This window comes from Myodes glareolus, chromosome 23 (genome assembly GCF_982192425.1).
Source record: "Myodes glareolus chromosome 23, mMyoGla1.1, whole genome shotgun sequence".
Lineage (NCBI taxonomy): Eukaryota > Metazoa > Chordata > Mammalia > Rodentia > Cricetidae > Myodes > Myodes glareolus.
The window spans coordinates 17,874,695-17,893,381 of NC_142048.1; the positions used below are offsets into that span (position 1 = coordinate 17,874,695).

General features: G+C 40.2%; 1 long non-coding RNA gene across 1 annotated transcript; it reads left to right on the forward strand.

The window, feature by feature from the left end:
- Window positions 1-202: 202 nt before the first annotated feature.
- Window positions 203-18,447, forward strand: LOC148118314 (uncharacterized). Its single transcript, XR_015736172.1, has 3 exons — window positions 203-379; window positions 15,116-15,225; window positions 16,665-18,447. It is a non-coding gene; the product is annotated as an uncharacterized LOC148118314 (long non-coding RNA).
- The last annotated feature ends 240 nt before the right edge of the window (window positions 18,448-18,687 follow it).

The following is an 18,687-nucleotide window of genomic DNA, read 5'->3' on the forward strand; positions in this document are numbered from 1 at the left end:
TGGTAGAAATGAAAACATACTTGAGAAAAACACCGAATGAAGTTTCTGGATACATGGGATCTGCCGTTGGTTGTTTATAAGATCAAGTTGTCATTTACAAACTCTTAATTTTAATTTTTTAATGCCACTTGGAAAATAGATTACTTGACACTTTAAAAGGTTTTCAGTTTATCAGTGGAGCGTGATGTGTCCTTCCAGCTGCACAGACTGCTGATGTGAGTTCATAGCCAAGGCAGAGACAGTTGTAGCCCTGCCGAGACTTCAGTGGAAAACCACAGAGCAACTGTTGAAGCTTTGAGCAGAGGGAGGAGCCAGGGCCAGCCAGCCGCCAGCCAGCAGACAGAAGCAGGAGGAGCAGGACATACAGAAGGAAAGAAAGGTAAAAAGCCCCGAGGCAAAACATAGATTAAAAAAAAAAGGTTAAAATTAAGTTAAAAGAGCTAGTGGGACAAACATAAACCAAAGGCCAAACATTCATAACTATTAATAAGTCTTCATGTCTTGGTTCGTGGCCCAAAAGAAAGCCTGCTACACCAGAGATCTGCCCGTCTCTGCCTCTCAAGTGCTGGGATTAAAGGTGTACGCCACCATGCACTGCTGGGTTTTAGAGTATTTGCAGATGTCTAATGAGTTACCTTTGTGATGAGACTAAAAGAAGATTCACTTACACGTTGTATGCACCTTGAATAGAGAATCCTGAGAATAATTTTGTACATAGTTCTCCTGCACTATGATTATAGTCTCTCATAAAGCCATGTGGAGTTTTCCTCTTACAGAGTTAAATCAGTGGTAGAAAACTTTCAGATTTTGAATTGTTTTTTTACTTTCATGTGAGGGTGTTCAATTTGTATTTGCATTATTATTTTTTTAATCCTTGGGAAGTAATTTGTTCTTATTTTATTTGGATGAGAGCTCAGAAATGATGGCCTGAAGGTAAAATATGATCTGTCACTGATGTTACTAATTGTCTCATCAGGATCCATGCCTGTCTGTAGTTTTATGATCGATCCTAGTACTAGGTTTATGTCTCAACATTAGAGTTACAGACTACTTGGCTACCAAGGCTGAAAATTGCTTTTGATCCTTTACGGTAGCTAAAGTTTGTTCACTTCAACTTTAGACAATCAAGAATGAATTCATTTTGAAATCACCACAAAAATAGAAAATTCAAAAAGTGGAATTAAAAAAGGAACAAAAGCTAAAAAATCCAGAAAGAAATGTTCAAAGGAATGCTTCAAATTTAAACAACTAGAAGCTGGGGAAGTGAACAAAATCCACCTAAATCCCACAAGCAGGGCATTATGATTTCTTTTTTTAAGACATAATGAAAAATGAGCGAGGAAATTATTCTCATCAGATCCACAACTGGAACTGACCAGATCAAATCTGCAATATCAAATTCTCTGTGAAATGAAGTAGGCATCAATTAAATTAGCAAAAATAGAAAAGAAAATTGTTCATCTCAAATTCGTCATTCAGATACAGCCAATGTATCTTTGGCCCAATGATCAGAAGTCGAGGAGAAGTGTATTCATAAAATCTGAAAGTTGGATAAGAAAGTCTAAAGTCTTTGGAGCGCTTTTCTGTTTATTGGATGATGGTTTTGGAAAATGGCTGTCATATCCGGACATGGCTGAGGTTGTTTCTAGCAAGGCGCCATCCGATTCAAATCAGTGATTACAATTTTCCATGGGATAAACATGGCAGAAAATTTATATTTCACTTTAAGTACAAGTCTTGAGAATTCTGACAGAGGCTATTATAGTCTAATTTCAAAGATGAAGCGCCCTGATGCGATTGTTACACTGTTATGTCTTTCTCAGTTTCGTGATTGATTCTGGCAAGCTGAGAAATTTATAACTGGAAACAAGTTCTTGATTAGAATCACATGAAATTAAGCTGAATATGGTAGTGAACTCCTGTAACTTCAAGACAGATATAGGAGGATTGCAAACTCCAGGCCAGCCCGGACTACGTTAGGAAACCCTGTCTCAAAGCAAACATGCAAACAATGAAAAATGTCTTAAGTAGCAAAGAAAAATAAACAAATTTAAGGACTGAAAAATCCAAATTACTCATAAGTAATTGATATTTTCTTAACAAAAGGGAAATATAGTATGGGTTATATGTTTATATAGTGAGCTTAATGCAGAAAGATAATAAGGACTAATATTTAGCCAAGACAACAAGGACTATCAAAGTATTAATATTTACAGAACAACAGAAAACAAATTAGGTGAAGCATAGATTATTGCAGACATGCTGACCAGGTGGATGGCCAGGTAATAGAATTAAAAATAAGGAAAATATAATTTCTTTTTAGGTTGAGAATTCAAATTTTGACTTTTTTTATAAGAAAGTGAATATAAATATTATTCAATTTAACTGGGTTTCAAAAATATTAAGAAACTTCTTAAGTAATAATGAAATTGTGAAACATTGGTTATGAATGTATATTTGAATGTGTTCTATCCACAATACCCTTAGCAAAAGATTATGGCGATTTTTAAAAGAGATGCTGTTCAACAATAGTTTAAAAACTTCAAATGAAACAGTATGTCTTTTTAAAATTGTTTTTATTGAGCTATATATTTTCCTCTGCTCCCCTTTTTTCCTCTACCTTCCCCTTCTACCCTCACCCATGACCCCCATGCTCCCAATTTACTCAGAAGATCTTGTCTTTGTCTACTTCCCATGTAGATTAAATTCATGACTCTCTTAGAGTCTTCTTTGTTGTCTAGGTTCTCTGGGATTGTAAATTGTAGGCTAGTTTTATTTTTTTGCTTTGCTTTATGTCTAAAAGTCACTTATGAGTGAGTACATATATTTGTCTTTCTGGGTCTGGGTTACCTCACTCAATATGATGCTTTCTAGATTTATCCATTTGCCTGTGAATTTCAAGATGTCATTATTTCTTTCTGCTCTGTAGTACGTCATTGTGTAAATGTATCATCTTTTCCTTATCCATTCTTCAGTCGAGAGGCATTTATGTTGTTTCCAGCTTCTGGCTATGACAAACAGTGCTGCTGTGAACATAGTTGAGCACACGTACTCATGGTAAGATTGAGCATCCTTTGGGTATTTATCCCAAAGTGGTATTGCTGGGTCTTGAGGAAGGTTGTTTCCTAATTTTCTGAGAAATCGCCATACTAAAATCCAAAGTGACTGGACCAGCTTGCACTCCCACCAGCAATTCAGGAGTGTTCCTTTTACCCCACATCCTCTCCAGCATAAGTTGTCATCAGTGTTTTTGATCTTGTCCATTCTTACAGGTGTAAGATGGAATCTCAGAGTTGTTATGGTTTGCATTTCTCTGATGACTAAGGATGTTGAACATTTCCTGAAGTATCTGTCAGCCATTTTAGATTGCTCTGTTGAGAGTTCTCTGTTCTGGTCTGTACCTCATCTTTTCTTTATTGTATTGTTTGTTCTTTGATGACCAACTTCTTGAGTTCTTAGTATGTTTTGGATATCAGTTTTCTGTCCAATACGGGGTTGGTAAAGCTCTTTTCCTCTTCTGTAGATGGTCATGAAATAGTGTTTCTATACTGCAAGAAATTACAGGCGATCGATGTAACCAGTGGGACATTTCATTAAAATAGGAGGAAATCACAAGAAATACGAACATTTCCTTAATTATGCAGAAACTGTTGTAGACTATTGTCCATTATTAGAAGCAAATAATGATCTCAATTTGTGAAAGATAGGAATGAACTGAGCAAGGCAGAGCTTTTTTGGTTCTTTTTGTTACAGTTAGTGTTAAAAATGAAAAATGAGAAGACGCTCAGGACGTGCTCAATGGTGCAGAACCTGCTTTCAAGATGCTTGAAGATTTCGTAAAATCAAAGAGATTTACATCTATGATTAAATGACTCCATGATACTTTAGGGACACTTTATTATAAGCATTCTATTTTAGTATCTGAACACAATGTGTTGGTTTCACATTCTGTTTTCCAATCTAAATGTTGTTTTCAACTGTTGCTGACAGTTACCATTGTCTCAGCAAGACAAAATTTCTCCTGATTATCTGGAAACATACCTATTTAAGAATTCCTGATTTGTCTGCCCCTATAAAAACCTGAGTGATAGCAGAATAAGTAGTCAATTTATAAACATTTTGCAAGATACACATACATTTAAAAATTAATGATGTTTTTTCCAATATGGCATCACCCACATATGGCTAGACTGTAAATACGACTCCCACATAAGTACAGTGGAAGCCATACCGTTTTCTTTGTTAATTTGTCAGTCTTCAACCACATACAAACCACAGTTTTCAATTTGGAAGGTAGAACGGTAGAGAATGTTATTTTGGAGTATATCAGTGTGTTAGGCTTGTGTAAAACTTAAGTTTTTAGCTATGGATGTCCTCATTTGTATCCGGTAGGAACAGAGACTGGCCTCCCCTAATCCCTGAATTAAGACAGAACACAAGAAGACACCAGTTACAAGGGTTGTATCTTTTCTGTAGCCTTCTCCTTCCTCACTTTCAAATAGATACGTCCTTTTAAAATCTCAGAAGCGGCAATTTTGCTGTCATCCCAACTGCTTAATATTTTCCTCCTGATTTGGTGTCTTCAGCTTTCTCGACTGGAGAAAATGTTTTGGTGTTGAGTGTAAGTCAACTTTTCTCCAAAAAATCTAAAGACATTTGCTTTTGGTTTTTTTCCCTGGTTGCTTCCAGGGAGAAGAAATGTCATCCCATCTAAAAGAATCACTAATTTGCCAAAGTCTAGACCTATTAAATTGAACAATTGATCACAACAAAGACTATGCTCTTATATTCAGCAGTTATGAAACACGGCATGCGCCAGAGCTGTTAAAATCACAAGTTCTGTTATTGCCAATGTGGGAAACCAGATCATTTTTAAATGCATGTTTATGTGAACTTGTGCTTTTTGTTTCATGTAGTAGGTGATATTTCATGAGAACTTTTTCAGCGTGTGTCCAACGTTGTAAACAGAAAGTCAAAATACACCTAACATTCCCACTGGCGTCTATAGCATAGTGAAGGAGGCAGGAACTACCACATTTTACTTAAGAAGACAAGCTATTTTTGCTTCCATCAGCACTGTCTAAGTTAGCAGTACTTGCTCTAGGCACAGAAATGATCTTTATTCATAAGCTCATCACCACAATGTGTTCTTTATTAATTCACATTTTTCTTAGATTGAACACATCCAGTCTTTACATGCTGAGGGTCATTGAAAACTGAGCAAACGCCTGTGCCCCGTAATTTTCAGTGCTTACAGAAATATTGAATAGAAATGTCCCTATCATTCATTTGGTATTTTGTCAATTTGTTTCCATTTGGTTAACCTGATGAATACCATACATGTGAGCTTGGCTGGGCGTTTTGAATTAAATCCCACACTGAGAAGGAAATAACCCCTTGCATATCTTGCTAAAGATATTTAGAAGTGAATTTCTCACAAGATTAAAGTGGAAAGTCCAAAGAAACTGATCTATTCCAGAAGTAGTCTTCAGCGAGGCTTTGTTATAGAGACCATTTCTATGTATATGACGTTCATTAAAACAGAAAAGGTCCCACAGAAAGGCTCATAAGGTGACGTTTTCCTCCATATAATATTTTTCTATGTGTAATGTTCAAAATGTAGTACCCTGGAAAGCATTACAAAGAACTTTTCTTGTAGATCTGTGCTTGTTTTGAATTTATTTTGGGCTGTTCTTTTCGTCAGTGTTTCGCAGTTTGCATTTGTGGACGAAGGTCCTTGAGTACGTGTTTGTTCACGCTGGCCCCACTTCAGTCATGTCTGACCAGTTTTGTCCAGTGCTTTGTGTCATGGCTGCTGCTTTCTGAACAGAAAAGTAGGAAAGTCAGAAAGGCTCTGATCAAGAGAAACTTGTTTGTAAGTAAGTGTCCCCGTCTGACTCAGAAAGTCACTTTATCCACTCACATATTTCTGTTCTGTGCTCTGTCTCCAAAGGTTCCCGTTGGACAAAGGCAACTAGTTGGCAGTGCTGTGGTATAGTTAATCAATATTTGTCTGTCTGATGAAGTGCTTCTTTATGTGATGCAAACATTTTTGGCATTGTCAAAGGGTTTTCTGTGACTCAGTGGCAGGTTGTGGGCATGTGTGTGTGGGTATGTATGTCCAGCAGCGTTTGTGACAGGGCAATCTACTTTCTCTTGCTATTTAAAGCAAATGTCCAAACTAACTTTCTAGTGCTTCACTCATTCCGTTATTCAATGATTCTTTCCTTTGAGAACATTTCACTTTATGCCTCCAGTTTACATAGCACCTGGTTATAGAAGAATATTTTTATCTCTTTATTCGTTGTATATTGAGCATGTGTCCCCATGTCCCCTTCCTTTTCTCCACACCTCTTCCTTTCCATTTGTTCCTTTCATTGCCCTAGACGGTTTTGTTTCTATTTCACGCCATGTATGCAAACATGGCTTCATGCAGCTATCCAAAATCTAGGAGCCACATATTTAGAAAGTCCTTGCCTCTAAGCACAACTTCTCACTCTAACAGGCCCGGAGTTTCAATTCTCACATTGAAGTCTTATCTGAAGGCAACTTTGGAGTGCCTCTTGCTTGCATGCACTAGCAAGCACTAGGCATAAGGGTGGCACTGTCCTCATCTGCCTGGGAAAGACATGTAATAGGGCTTTGCATTAGATGGAGTAATGTCAATGGAAGGTCAAGTTACTTTGAAAATGGACAGCGGGGTACTGCAAGCAAAGTTTTGGAGTCACATAATGCCTAGAGGGTTGGCATGTGGATGACATTTGATTTGAAACTCTCAGGAAGACAAGGACAAACGAAGGGAGAACATGTGTAGAAAGCTGAAAAGATTCACAGAGGAAACAACACTTGCAAAGGCCCGGAGGCCAGAAAGTATGTGTTATATTTGAAAGAGAAAAACGATTTGAAGCCAGGGCTGAAGGGAAAGAGAAAGCATGGTGCCAGATTGCCTTACCTTTTCCCAGCTTGTTTAAGATCAAGGGGATTATTTTTAATGTTAACTAAGGTGAGCCATCATAAAAGACACATCTGCTCAGCAAATTATCACGCAGTTGCAGGCTCAGCCATAGCACTGCGCATTCCGAGTTGGCTGGCTGCAAACCCTTGTCAGATGTTCGATCCAGATTTGCTCAGGGCAAGTCCAGTTTTTTGTTTTGTTTTTTTTTTTTTAACGTGTTCTTTAAGCGACACTGTTTCCAGGAGGGTTTTGTTCCAGCTGAAAGTTCATACAACTGAGTCGAAGTTTGGGCGTGGACGTTGGAAAGGTGACTGGACCACAGCTCTGTGTATGTGGTAGCAGGTTTGGCTTCTGTCTGGGCAGCAAGGGTAAGTACCACCCAGGGCTTCCGTGTTGAACCCAGTGCCTCAGTATAGCTCGCGCTCCAGGAGCTGGTCTGTCATTGAGGTCTACCAAGGGGGAGGTGCAGCTGTGACACAGGGATTCTAGGTGGCGCTGGTTTCTCTGACCAGATGGCACTAAGAGGAAGGATGGAACAAACACAGATCCATGTTCTGTATACACTTGCTATCTCTTTATTTCCAACACGGAAAAGGAGAGCAATTATCACTACTCCTGGAGATTCCTCAAGGTGGCCGCCATGCTGGTAGTCCTCACAGCATCCACAGTGACGAGTCACTCAGGAGAGTGGTACTGACAATGGTAGCAGTAAGGGCCAGTACGACTCCCAGGAATGGTGCATCATAGACTGTTCAACAATGAAAAGACACTGTCTATCCTCTATGGTGACCTTGGTGTTTTCTCTTTAAGGGAGTCCTTAAGGATGTTCCATTGCCAGAAGAATGGCAAGTTCACATGTTTGTTAATAACAAGAAACAGGATAAAGCTGCTGAGGTGGTTAAGGTAGGCTCTGTTGTAGTTACTGAATTGCACACGGAGACATAGTGATGTCAGAGCCTCTGCAGAAGTCATGCAGAAAATTGTCAATAGAGCTAGGTTTGCATCTACAAACAGCTGCTAGACTTTATGTAGTTTTACCCCGGCCACAGCATCTTTCTCTAAGTGATTGTTCAAAAACTTGAGGGTGAGAGTGACATCACATTATTTATTTATTTATTAAAAATTTCCACCTCCTCCCCTCCTCCCATTTCCCTCCCCCTCTCCCCTCCCCTTCCCCTCCATCTCCAGTTCTAAGAGCAGTCAGGGTTCCCTGCCCCGCGGGAAGTCCAAGGCCCTCTCCCCTCTATCCAGGTTGAGGAAAGTGAGCATCCAAACAGACTAGGCTCCCACAAAGCCAGTCCATGCAGTAGAATCAAAACCCAGTGCCATTGTCCTTGTCTTCTCAGACAGCCCTCATTGTCAGCCACATTCAGAGAGTCTGATTTGATCACATGCTCCTTCAGTCCCAGTCCATCTGGCCTTGGTGAGCTCCCATTAGATCAGTACTACCGTCTCTATGGGTGGACGTACCCCTCGCGGTCCTGACTTCCTTGCTCATGTTCTCCCTCCTTCTGCTCTTCATTTGGACCTTGGGACATCAGTTCAGAGCTCCAGTGTGGGTCTCTGTCTCTATCTCCATCCATCACCGGATGAAGGGTCTATGGATGCAAGATATTCATCAGTGTGGCTGTGGGAGAAGGCCAGTTCAGGCACCCTCTCCTCTGCTGCCCAAGGAACAAGCTGGGGACGTCTCCTTGGACACCTGGGAACCCCTCTAGAGTCAAGTCTCTTGCGAACCCTAAAATGGCTCCCTTAATTAAGATATCTACTTCCCTGCTCCCATATCCACCCTTCCTCCATCTCAACCATCCCATTTCCCCAAGCTCTCCCCAATCCTCCCCTTCTCCCTTCTCTCTCCCCATCTCCTCTTACCCCCACCCTATCCCCACCCCCGTGCTCCCAACTTTTGCCTGGCAATCTTGTCTACTTCCAATATCCAGGAGGATAACTATATATTTTTCTTTGGGTTCATCTTCTTATTTAGCTTCTCTAAGATCACGAATTATAGGCTCAGTGTCCTTTATTTATGGGTAGAATTCACTTATGAGTGACTGACATCACATTTTGAGTAGACCAATTAGCTCAGCTCTTGGAAAGTTATCAGTCCCCTGAGGGTGACAATTCTGTGGTCCAAAGGAAAGGGATCTTTTCACGTGACAGCTGATGCTGTACCACTGACATCATTAATGTGTCTCTGTGTCTCAGAATGTGTTACAATGGGGGCTGGAGAGATGGCTCAGTGTTTAAAAACATTGCCTGCTCTTCTAAAGGTTCTGAGTTCAATTCCCAGCAACCACGTGGCTCACAGCCATCTGTAATGAGGTCTGGTGCCCTTGTATACATAATAAATAAATAATACTTAAAAAGAAGAAATGTGGGGTTGGCTCACACAGAAATCACATGTGTGGTCTGATAGGCAGTTCCTCTCACTTCTAAGTGTGCTGTTTTACGGGGTCAAAATTTGATCATTAAATAATCTTACCTCTGAATGTAGAGTTTTATTTTGTTGAACAATTGGGGAGCAGAGAAAAATGTAGAGCTCAATAAAAAAAATCAATAAAAAATAAAGCCATTTCTTTGGAAGGATGCGTTTAAGTACCTTGAAAGAATGACAAAGACATGTCACCATACCCTGAAAATGTACCCAGAGTTTACAAGGCACAGAGGAACAGGAAAGAGAAGAGTTTAAGGGGAAGAAGTTTTTCCCTGAGAAAGCTTGCTTCTAGAAGTTTCTGAATTAGTGTGCAGCAACCTAATGATACATTTTTTTAAAAATAAAATTGTACCTGTGAGAGCATTTGCATTTTCTTGGACGAATTCTCTTTGTGTGTGTGGTGTCTGTGCCAACGTGCTTCTGTGTACATGTACAAGTGCTTGTCTGTGTGTAGGGTGCACACACATGTATGTCTGTGGAGACCAGAGACAGGTGTCCAGCATCCTCTTCAGCCACTCCTTGTTTTCTGAGAAGGTTTCTCATTAAACCTGTGGCCCATTCTCATCCATTAGGCTAAGCTTCTGGTCAGTAAACTGCAGATTCCCCCAGGCTCTGCCAGTCCAGCCTGTGATGGGATTACTTCACATGCACCTTTGCCTAGGTTTTCACATGGGTTCTGGGATCTGGACAATGTTCCTCTTATTGGCACCACAAGCAGTTTACTGGCTGAGCTATCTCCCCAGTTTTCTGCATCAATCCATTGCAATAATTTTTTAAAATGTTGATTACTTAGTTATCTAAAGGAAAGTTAATCATTTAGAAACACTGTTAACCACTAGTTCCTTCCCCAAGAACCCGTGAGCACATAGCCACAATCTAAAGGGACATCCGATATCTTTCAAAGATGGTAAACTTTGTATGTCCTACGTGGTTCCCACAGCCATTTAACCCCAAAGAAAATCACACAGAGGTCATCATAAGTTATAAACTGATTGGCCCATTAGCTCAGGCTTCTTGTTAGCTCTTATAACTTATATTAACCCATTATTCTTATCTATGTTAGTCACATGGCTTGGGACCTTTTTTTTGGTGGGGCAGGTCACATCCTCCTTCTGGGCAGGACTGGGGAAAGAGCTTCCTTCTTCCCAGAATGCTCCTGTTCTCATTGCCCCACCTCTACTTCCTATCTGGTTGTCCCACCTATACTTCCTGCCTGACTACTGGCCAATCAGTGTTTATTTAAAACATAATTGACAGAATACAGAATTGTCCCATGCCATCCAACCATGCCATCCAGACATGTAAAACTGGTTTGAGTTAGCAAATGAAATGAGTTTCAGTATGGTGTTTTCATACATGTACATAATTTTGCTCCTCTTTCTCTCCTTTGTCACCCCTAGTTCCTTCCTGCCTCCTATGTATGTTTTTTAATTATCTCATGTGTATGGTTATTTTGCCTACATGCCTATATACATGTCTATGTATCAGGCACATGCCTGTGTTGGTTCTCTTGGAGGTCAGAAGAAGGCATGTGGATCCTTCAGAACTAGAGTTGTACATAGTTGTGAGCTGCCATGTAGGTGCAGGGAGCTAAGCCCAGGCCCCCTGGGAGATCATTCAGTGCTCTCAACCACCGATGCCTCTCTCTAGCATGAAAATATCTTTGTTCTCAGCCATCTTGAATTGAGGGTAAGCTTTAAAAACTGAGTAAAACAGATGTAAAAGAGCAACTGTCAAGAGGCAGGAAGGAGTTAGGGTGACAAAGGAGAAAAGAAGGAGTAAACTTATGGACATGTATGAAAATGCCATAGTAAAACTTATCATTTTATTTGCTAACTAAAACCAGTTTTAAATGTCTGTATGGCATGATTGGATTGCCGTGGAGGAAACAGTACAATGCCACAGAACAAATTACCCATTTTGAAAAAAAAAATCAGATGTCCCGTTAGACTGTGGCTATGGTGCTCATGTGCTCACGGGGAAAGAAGCTGCATGTATGATTCTGTGCTCATAGTGAAGACTGACATGGTAATTGGGCTGCCAAGCTACAAGTGCGGAAAAACCACTCAAAAATTTACAGTGTAAATATATATAAAAAAAAATCAGACACAATGTGTTAGGAGCTTATACTGTGGGGTAATTAATTAAACTGTTTAAAACTTTATAAAAGAATCATGGTCTAGTTAAAAATAGCTTATCATAAAAATGTACGGCTCAGAGTGTGTTTGGGTTATTGCAGTAAATCTTTGTATCAATATTTTGTTAAGGAAGAAGCAGGGAAGTCATGGTGTGGCCTTCAAGGTCCTTGTAGGGGCCAATGGTACATTTTTTTGTCTTCTTTAGAACAGCGGGAAGGATGGAAAAAGATCTCATGAGAGGGCCCTCTCACACACTGCTGGTCATGTATCACCACTCTAGCCTCCTTTGCAGAAATGTTCAGTGGAGAGACAAAGAATTAGCGTCATTACCCTGCCTCATTATCAGGAGACAGTGTGGTTGAGCAAAGAGAACATGGACCATTCCTTAAGTGTGTGAGGCTCTGAAATCTGACTGCAGTACAGTTGTGCAGACTTTTCCCCCTCTGGATTTGTCTATATGTTTATACAGAACTGCAATCCCCGCAAACCCTGAAAAATTATGAATCGTTTTCTGGGAAGAGATATCTTTTCTCTTCTTTGGTAGAAAAGTTAATTGTTTTCTCTCTCCAAGTAATAGAAAAGTCAAAGGAAAAATTGATTTGTGGAAATTAAAAAAGTTCTTAACATTTTATAGAACACGTATTCAGAATCAAAGAGTATGTAGTACTGTCTAGAATACAAACTTCTGCTAGAGTCTTACCCATCATGGCTCCATGACTTCAACCAAAGGCATACTTCAGATTTGGTTTGAATCTTAAAATAGTGTCCTATGGCCAAGCATGAAATGATATGATAATTATATTTGCATGCTCTTCTGACTATATTACATGGTGTTTGGGTGTGTTTGTATGGGAGAAATAAAACTCATTTTATTTTCTTTGCATAGTTATAAGAAAGATAAAAATAATAAACAAAAAGCCCACACTTTGGGACTATACATGCATCTTTGGATTATCTTTCTGCAGACAGAGTGGACCACACTACATGGATTACCAGCTACCTCTGGGCACAGGAATTTACCCTCTGCTTGCTAAGTCAGGGTCATTACTAGTCGAACCTGGATCCTTAGTCTGGTCCCCACCACTGATGAATGTTTGATCCTTTCCCATCTTCTTGGGCTTCATCATGACTTCTGTCCAAATGACTATTGACTGTGAAGGAGGCATTTCGGTGGCAGAAATGCACTTTGGCTAGGTTTCCAACATGTAGGAGAGTTAGGAAGCCCAAAATGAGACTCAGCCTGCCTGTTGTTTTCGGGGACAAGTTGTAAACAATTGTATTTTCAGCCAGAGATGAGTCAGTTTGCTACTGAGATTGTGCCTTGGGAGTGAGTGAGGCTCTGAACACTGCAGCGGGGGGTTCCTGTGTATTGATGACCACTAGTAGGGATGCTCGGGATCAGGACCTCTAAAATGTTGGTGGTCACCAGAATCATCTGTAAGGCTTGTGGAAACAACATTATCCCAACAACAGCTTCTTATTCAGTGGTCTGGGTTGCTGAAGGATACACTATGGATGTATGAGGAGGATTCAGGTAGTTATGTCTCTGCTAGGGTGAACCCTATTTCTGTAGCTCACAGAACATGGTCCTTCCATTATAAATCAATGAGCTTTATAACTTTCCTCCTTTGTTTAGTTTTTTGAACTTTTAAAACCTGCATGCTGCTTTCTTCAAGAAAACCTCATAGCATACAGAAAATTTGTAACCTTCTTAAATTTATGATGCCCAATTTTGAAAATAGGATAGTGAGTCACATAAAATAATTTATGTCTCTGAAGCAGAATCGTGGGTTTCATATGATGTAGCCATGGTACAGGAGATGACATCAACAACTCAAACCGTTGTTATTTACTATTTATGACTAAAGTACATTTTATGGAATAATTATATATTTTTGTGTGGCAGCCATGAACTCAGGTGCCTAATTGGTCCATGAGGCAATTGCTAGTGAGTAGAATGGTTTGGTGGTAAGTGTGGTGAGCTGGTGGCCTGTCTATTTAAGAACAGAGTCTTACAGAGTTCTAGCAGATGGGTGTTAGAGAGGAATGTGCGGATGCCTTGCCATGGTTTTCTTTCAAGAGAATCCAGAAATCCAGACTTTCATATGAATTTCCCCATCTCCCTTAATGCCAGCTCTCAGAAGGACCCAAAGCACACTGGAAAGCCAAATTGAAATTTGCTTTTACCAGCACATTGCATCCCACAACCAGAGTGTTAGAAATTTTGGAAACAGTGCTTTCATGAATGTCAAGTGCTTGGTGCTCAGTATTTTGAGAGTTCAGAGTAGTTTAAATATGTGGCTGCCCTTTAAAGGCAGTTCTGCCTTAACGAGGGAAAAGAAGTGTACTATGGAATTTCATTCTTGGGGCATGAGATGGAGTAGGAAGTTCTTCACAGAGTAACTAGTATGTACTTTTCCAAGGATGCATTCAATGCCACAAGTACAAAGCCCTGGGCCAAGTGGAGTTGGCACTTTCTGTGTTGGGTCTTTTCTTTGCTCACCTTATCCGACTAGCCTGAAAACCATTCCGGAAAACAAACTTCAAGCTGTCGAAAGTATATTCAAGTTTAATAAAATGAAGCTATTTTCTATCAGAATATTTGTATTCAAGTTGCTGTGTGATTGCCTAGGTGTTTACGGTCAACCCTCAATTATCTAGAAGCAGGCTGTTGGGTTTTCCTATTAGTTTGCCTGTCTCTCACATCCTCTCTCTTTTATGGCTTGTACTGCTGCCACGATCAGCCTGCGAACGATGCTCTCAGGTTTTACTAGCAATTATTTCAGAGGCAGGCTGAAGGCTTTTGGAGCCCGAGGCTTAATCTGAAGTTAAGGTTTTGGCATTGTTTATTTATTTATACAATTTTCGGCCAGTGCTGCTTCCACTTAAGTAGCTAAGGAAGGCTGAGATCTGTGTTTCTTCTTTTTCCAAACTTTAGTATTTTGGCCTTGGAAAGGAAAATGCCCAGTTTTTAAAAAATAACAGGAGAGGCAAGGGGAAAAGTGTTAACTATTGAGCAGCAGTAAAAACTGAGCGTAGGGTCAGTCCATGGGTGTGTGTGTGTGGGTTTGTACACCAGTAATCCCAGCCCCGGAGAGGTGGAGACGAAAGGTCAGGATTGGAGTGGTCACGTTCCTCTATGTTGTGAGTTTGTGACCAGCATGTGCTGCAAGAGATTTTGTCTGAAAACAAAACAAGAGAAAACAAACCAGGGTGGTATAACCTTGGTCAATTACCTTACAGCTCTGTGCCTCAGTTTCCTCACATAGAAAATAATTAACAGAGGCAAAATTCAGTCATAGTTTCCCTTAATCTGCTTTCTGTGGAGAGCCACCACTGCTGTCCTGCTTCCCCAGAATATGGTGTCCCCACTTTATAGAGAAAGTCTACCTTGACATGCACAAAATGTCATGCTGTCAAAAAGTGTGAAAACTTCTACTCTTTAAAACACTTTTTTATTGTTTATTTTTGTTTGATAATTTCATACATGTAAGCAATGCACTTTGATTACTCTTTCCTACACAGTCTCTTATCTCTCTCCCACCCTGTGGAACCCCGATCTCCTAATCCTCCCAGTTTCTTTTTCAGAATCATGCGTTTTGTGATTCATCTGGTTTAACCAGGGCCATCCGTGTGACCCCTGAACTTGAACCATCCACCGGAGATGGCAAGAGTCATGACTTGGTATAGACCATAAGGTAACAATTCCTATTCCTGAATTTATCAGTAACAAATGGTTCAACAGTGAGCTCTTCCTCCACCCAGGCCTGAATGTTAATGAGCACATTGCTATGGGGACCCAGTGCAGGAATCAATAGCTGCTGGGACTTCATGGTTACAACAGTGAAACTTGTTGGTATTTGAGTCTTCTTTTCAACCATTTTCTCTGTTTTCTGGCTCTTACATTCTTTCGGCTCTTTCTTCATCACTATTCCCTGAGTCTTAGAGGGGACTGTGTTTGGTTTTGAGGTCTCATATGTAAATTATTCTCAGCATCTTATGCAGCCATGAATTTCTGCATTAATTACTGTTCACTGGAAAGAGAGGCTTCCTTGGTTAAGGTTCGCCTGTGAGTACAAACATAAACATTGAGAAGCCATCTTGATGTTCTGTCGATTTAGCTGAACAACAGTATTCAGTTTTCGCCTGAGGGTTTATATTATTCCCCATGAGGTTTTTTATTTGCTTGTTTGCTTTTTGTTTGTTCTATTGGCCAGAAAGCTCTGATTCTTAATAATCTTTTAAGAAAAACAGCCTATGTTCTGTTTTTTTTTGGGGGGGGGTATTTTTGTTTCTCCAAAATTCCCATGTTAGAACCTAAACCTCAGCATGATGGTATTAAGAGATAGGGCCTTTAAAGGTAGCCAAATTAAACATCAGTGCCAAGTATGGGATACCTCCTTTTGAATTCTTGTTCATGGCTACCCCAGGAATTGCCCAGGAAATATAGACTGTTGCTATTGCTCTTGGTTTCCCATGGAACTCGATGGTGAGATACTGTTGCCGAAGATACCGCACACTTTTCACAGGACACAGAGAAATCAAGTTGGCATTGATTAAGAAGCTCCCTCTCTGCTGGCTTGCTTTTATAGTACCTAATGGTACTATGCAGGCTGTTGGGGGAGACAAGTCATTCTCCACTGTGAACCCTGCAAGCTGTAGCAATAACCTCTGTGACAAGATAATCCTCTGGGTACAATAGTGGCACAAATGTTATTTGGGCAACCAACTACTTTCTGATTAGATTTAAAGTCTGCTATCTAGAAAGAAATGCATGCTTAGGATAAGTCCAGCCAAGAACCTGTAGCTATAGAACTTATAACCCCTTTCCCTGTCCCCAGAATGGTAAACTCATTACTATTGTTTTTCTGAATGACAATAGTATTAAATTGTCCACTAAACTTGTATCTTTATTATTCATGCACTTTAACTACTATTCGTGCAGCTTAGCCAGATCTTAAAATCCTATCTCTAGTCTTGTAGATTAGCGTAGCTCTCAGACCTCACCAGAGAGGCTCCTTTGTGCAGTGTAATGTAGATGGCTAGTGTAGAAACTCCCAACTGTTCAAAGTGCCGAGACTAAGACTCTGGGGAGCAGCCATGAATAGGACATTTATATCACTTTCCCTTCCTCCAGCGCCCAAGGGCCATCACGGAAAAGATAGAAGAAAGATGTTAAGAGGCAGAGACCTGGGAGGAATGGAAGAAGCATCATCCTGGATGTGAGAGGACAAGAGGAACTCTGTGCTCACACACTCACAGCGGCTGTGGTTACCTGCACAAGATCAAACTGGCTAGCATTCCAGCATGAAGTGGGAAGGGCTCATTACCTTCTACCCCGCGCTGAGGAGATTTTTAGTAATTGAAAGCTGCTGGAAGAGGAAGAGTCGGTGTTCTTTAAGGGTATAGGCCCCGATTGGCAACAATTCACTCATAGATCGCCCCATACCCCTGAGGATATGGGCAGCATGAATTGGACTAATAGGTTATTAAAGTAAGAAGACACGAAGTTGGGGGGAGATAGATCTATGAGGAGCTAAGGAGGAAGTAGATGGGTAAACACTGTAAAATATACTGTATGTGTGTATGAGACTCTCAAAGAGTTAATAAAATGTATCTTATTTTTTTTTAAAGAAGGACCCTTCAGGAAGATGATTAAATCATGAGACTGGAGCCCTTGTGATTAGGATTACTGAAAGACTCCAGGGATAGCGTTCTCTTTCCTCTGATGGAGAAGATATTTTTAAGAAAGAATGGCTCCTAACCAGAATCTACAAGTACCTCTCCACCTTCCCAAATGCTGAGAAGAAAGAAATAGATTTATCTGTGTAAAAAATGCCAAGTCCTTGGTATTTTATTATAGTTTCCAGATAAGGAAAGTTAAAGTGTTATTTCCTCACTATAGAGCTACTATACTTTTATCTTCACCATTTTAATGGTGCATCATCTACCAGAATTTTCCCTACCCCTACTGTCTGCTGACTAGCCAGTCTCTATTTATCGGAAAAACTTTGATACATATGAAGAGAATATTAAATAGGTCATTAGTTTGTCGAGATCAGGAATTATGTTAAGTCTGCTGTCAGCTATGTCTTAGCATATAATCAAAAATATTCTTTTGAAGCATTAGATTTTCATAACTTAACCAATATTGGCATTAATACCATTCTTATATTCAGGCTTGCAAGGATTATGAGTGTATTTTTCTGAATGCAAGTACATTTCCAATACTATTTCTCACTGCTTCTTATTATGGTGAGGGACATTTAATCTTAGAAGACTCAGGCTTCCTCCCTTCCCCAGGATTGCTTCTGAGTCTTTGGGATTCACTTGGTGCCAAGAAGAGAAGGTGGCACTGGAGCCATTGTCACAGGTTTCAGGTTGTTGCTCCTGTTCCTGTCCGTGTGACACTTCTTTGCTCTCCACAAGCTCAGAGAGCCATTTCCTCTCTGTCAAGCCAGACCTTTTTTCTCTTCTTTTCTAGTCCTAAAAGCTGGATCTCAACACACAAGAGTGCTCCATTTAGCTGAAATTTCTGCAACATTCTCTCCACCTTGTGTTCCAAGTTCTGTTTATTCTCTCAGGACTTCACACCTTTTATAGAGAAGCGGTGCGGGGGCTATTCTGCTTCTGTTTGCAGTCATAGACTCCCTGTTCCTTGTGGTGAGTACAGAGTGCCTGAGAAACTTTATTGAAACCTGGATGGTGAGGGTAAGATGAGAGGAAAAGAAAAACCTCCCCAGAGGAAGACAACTCAGGGTTTGTAAAAACACGATGTTCTTGGAGGCTTGTGTTCTATCATAAATATACAAATGAATTCTCTACTCTATAAAAATTTATTCATTCACAATACAGAACTATCTATAATGTTTCCAGTGGGAGCTATATGAATTGTAAAATAAAATGGATATACGTAGAAAGATGCTTCATGTGCGTTTCATGTCTGCGGGCGTGGTTTCTTCCCATGTTTCAAAAGTAGATGTCAGGTAAGCATAAGAAATTCTAGTCCCATCTGCATGACATGTTTGTGGGTTGCATGTGTTTGAGGAAAATGGCGACACAAAATACCACACCAATAAAAGACAGAGAGCTTTTGTAAAGACAAAAATTATTAAGCAATCAAAGTACAGTCTGGAATGAAGTTAAAGGCAACTCCATCA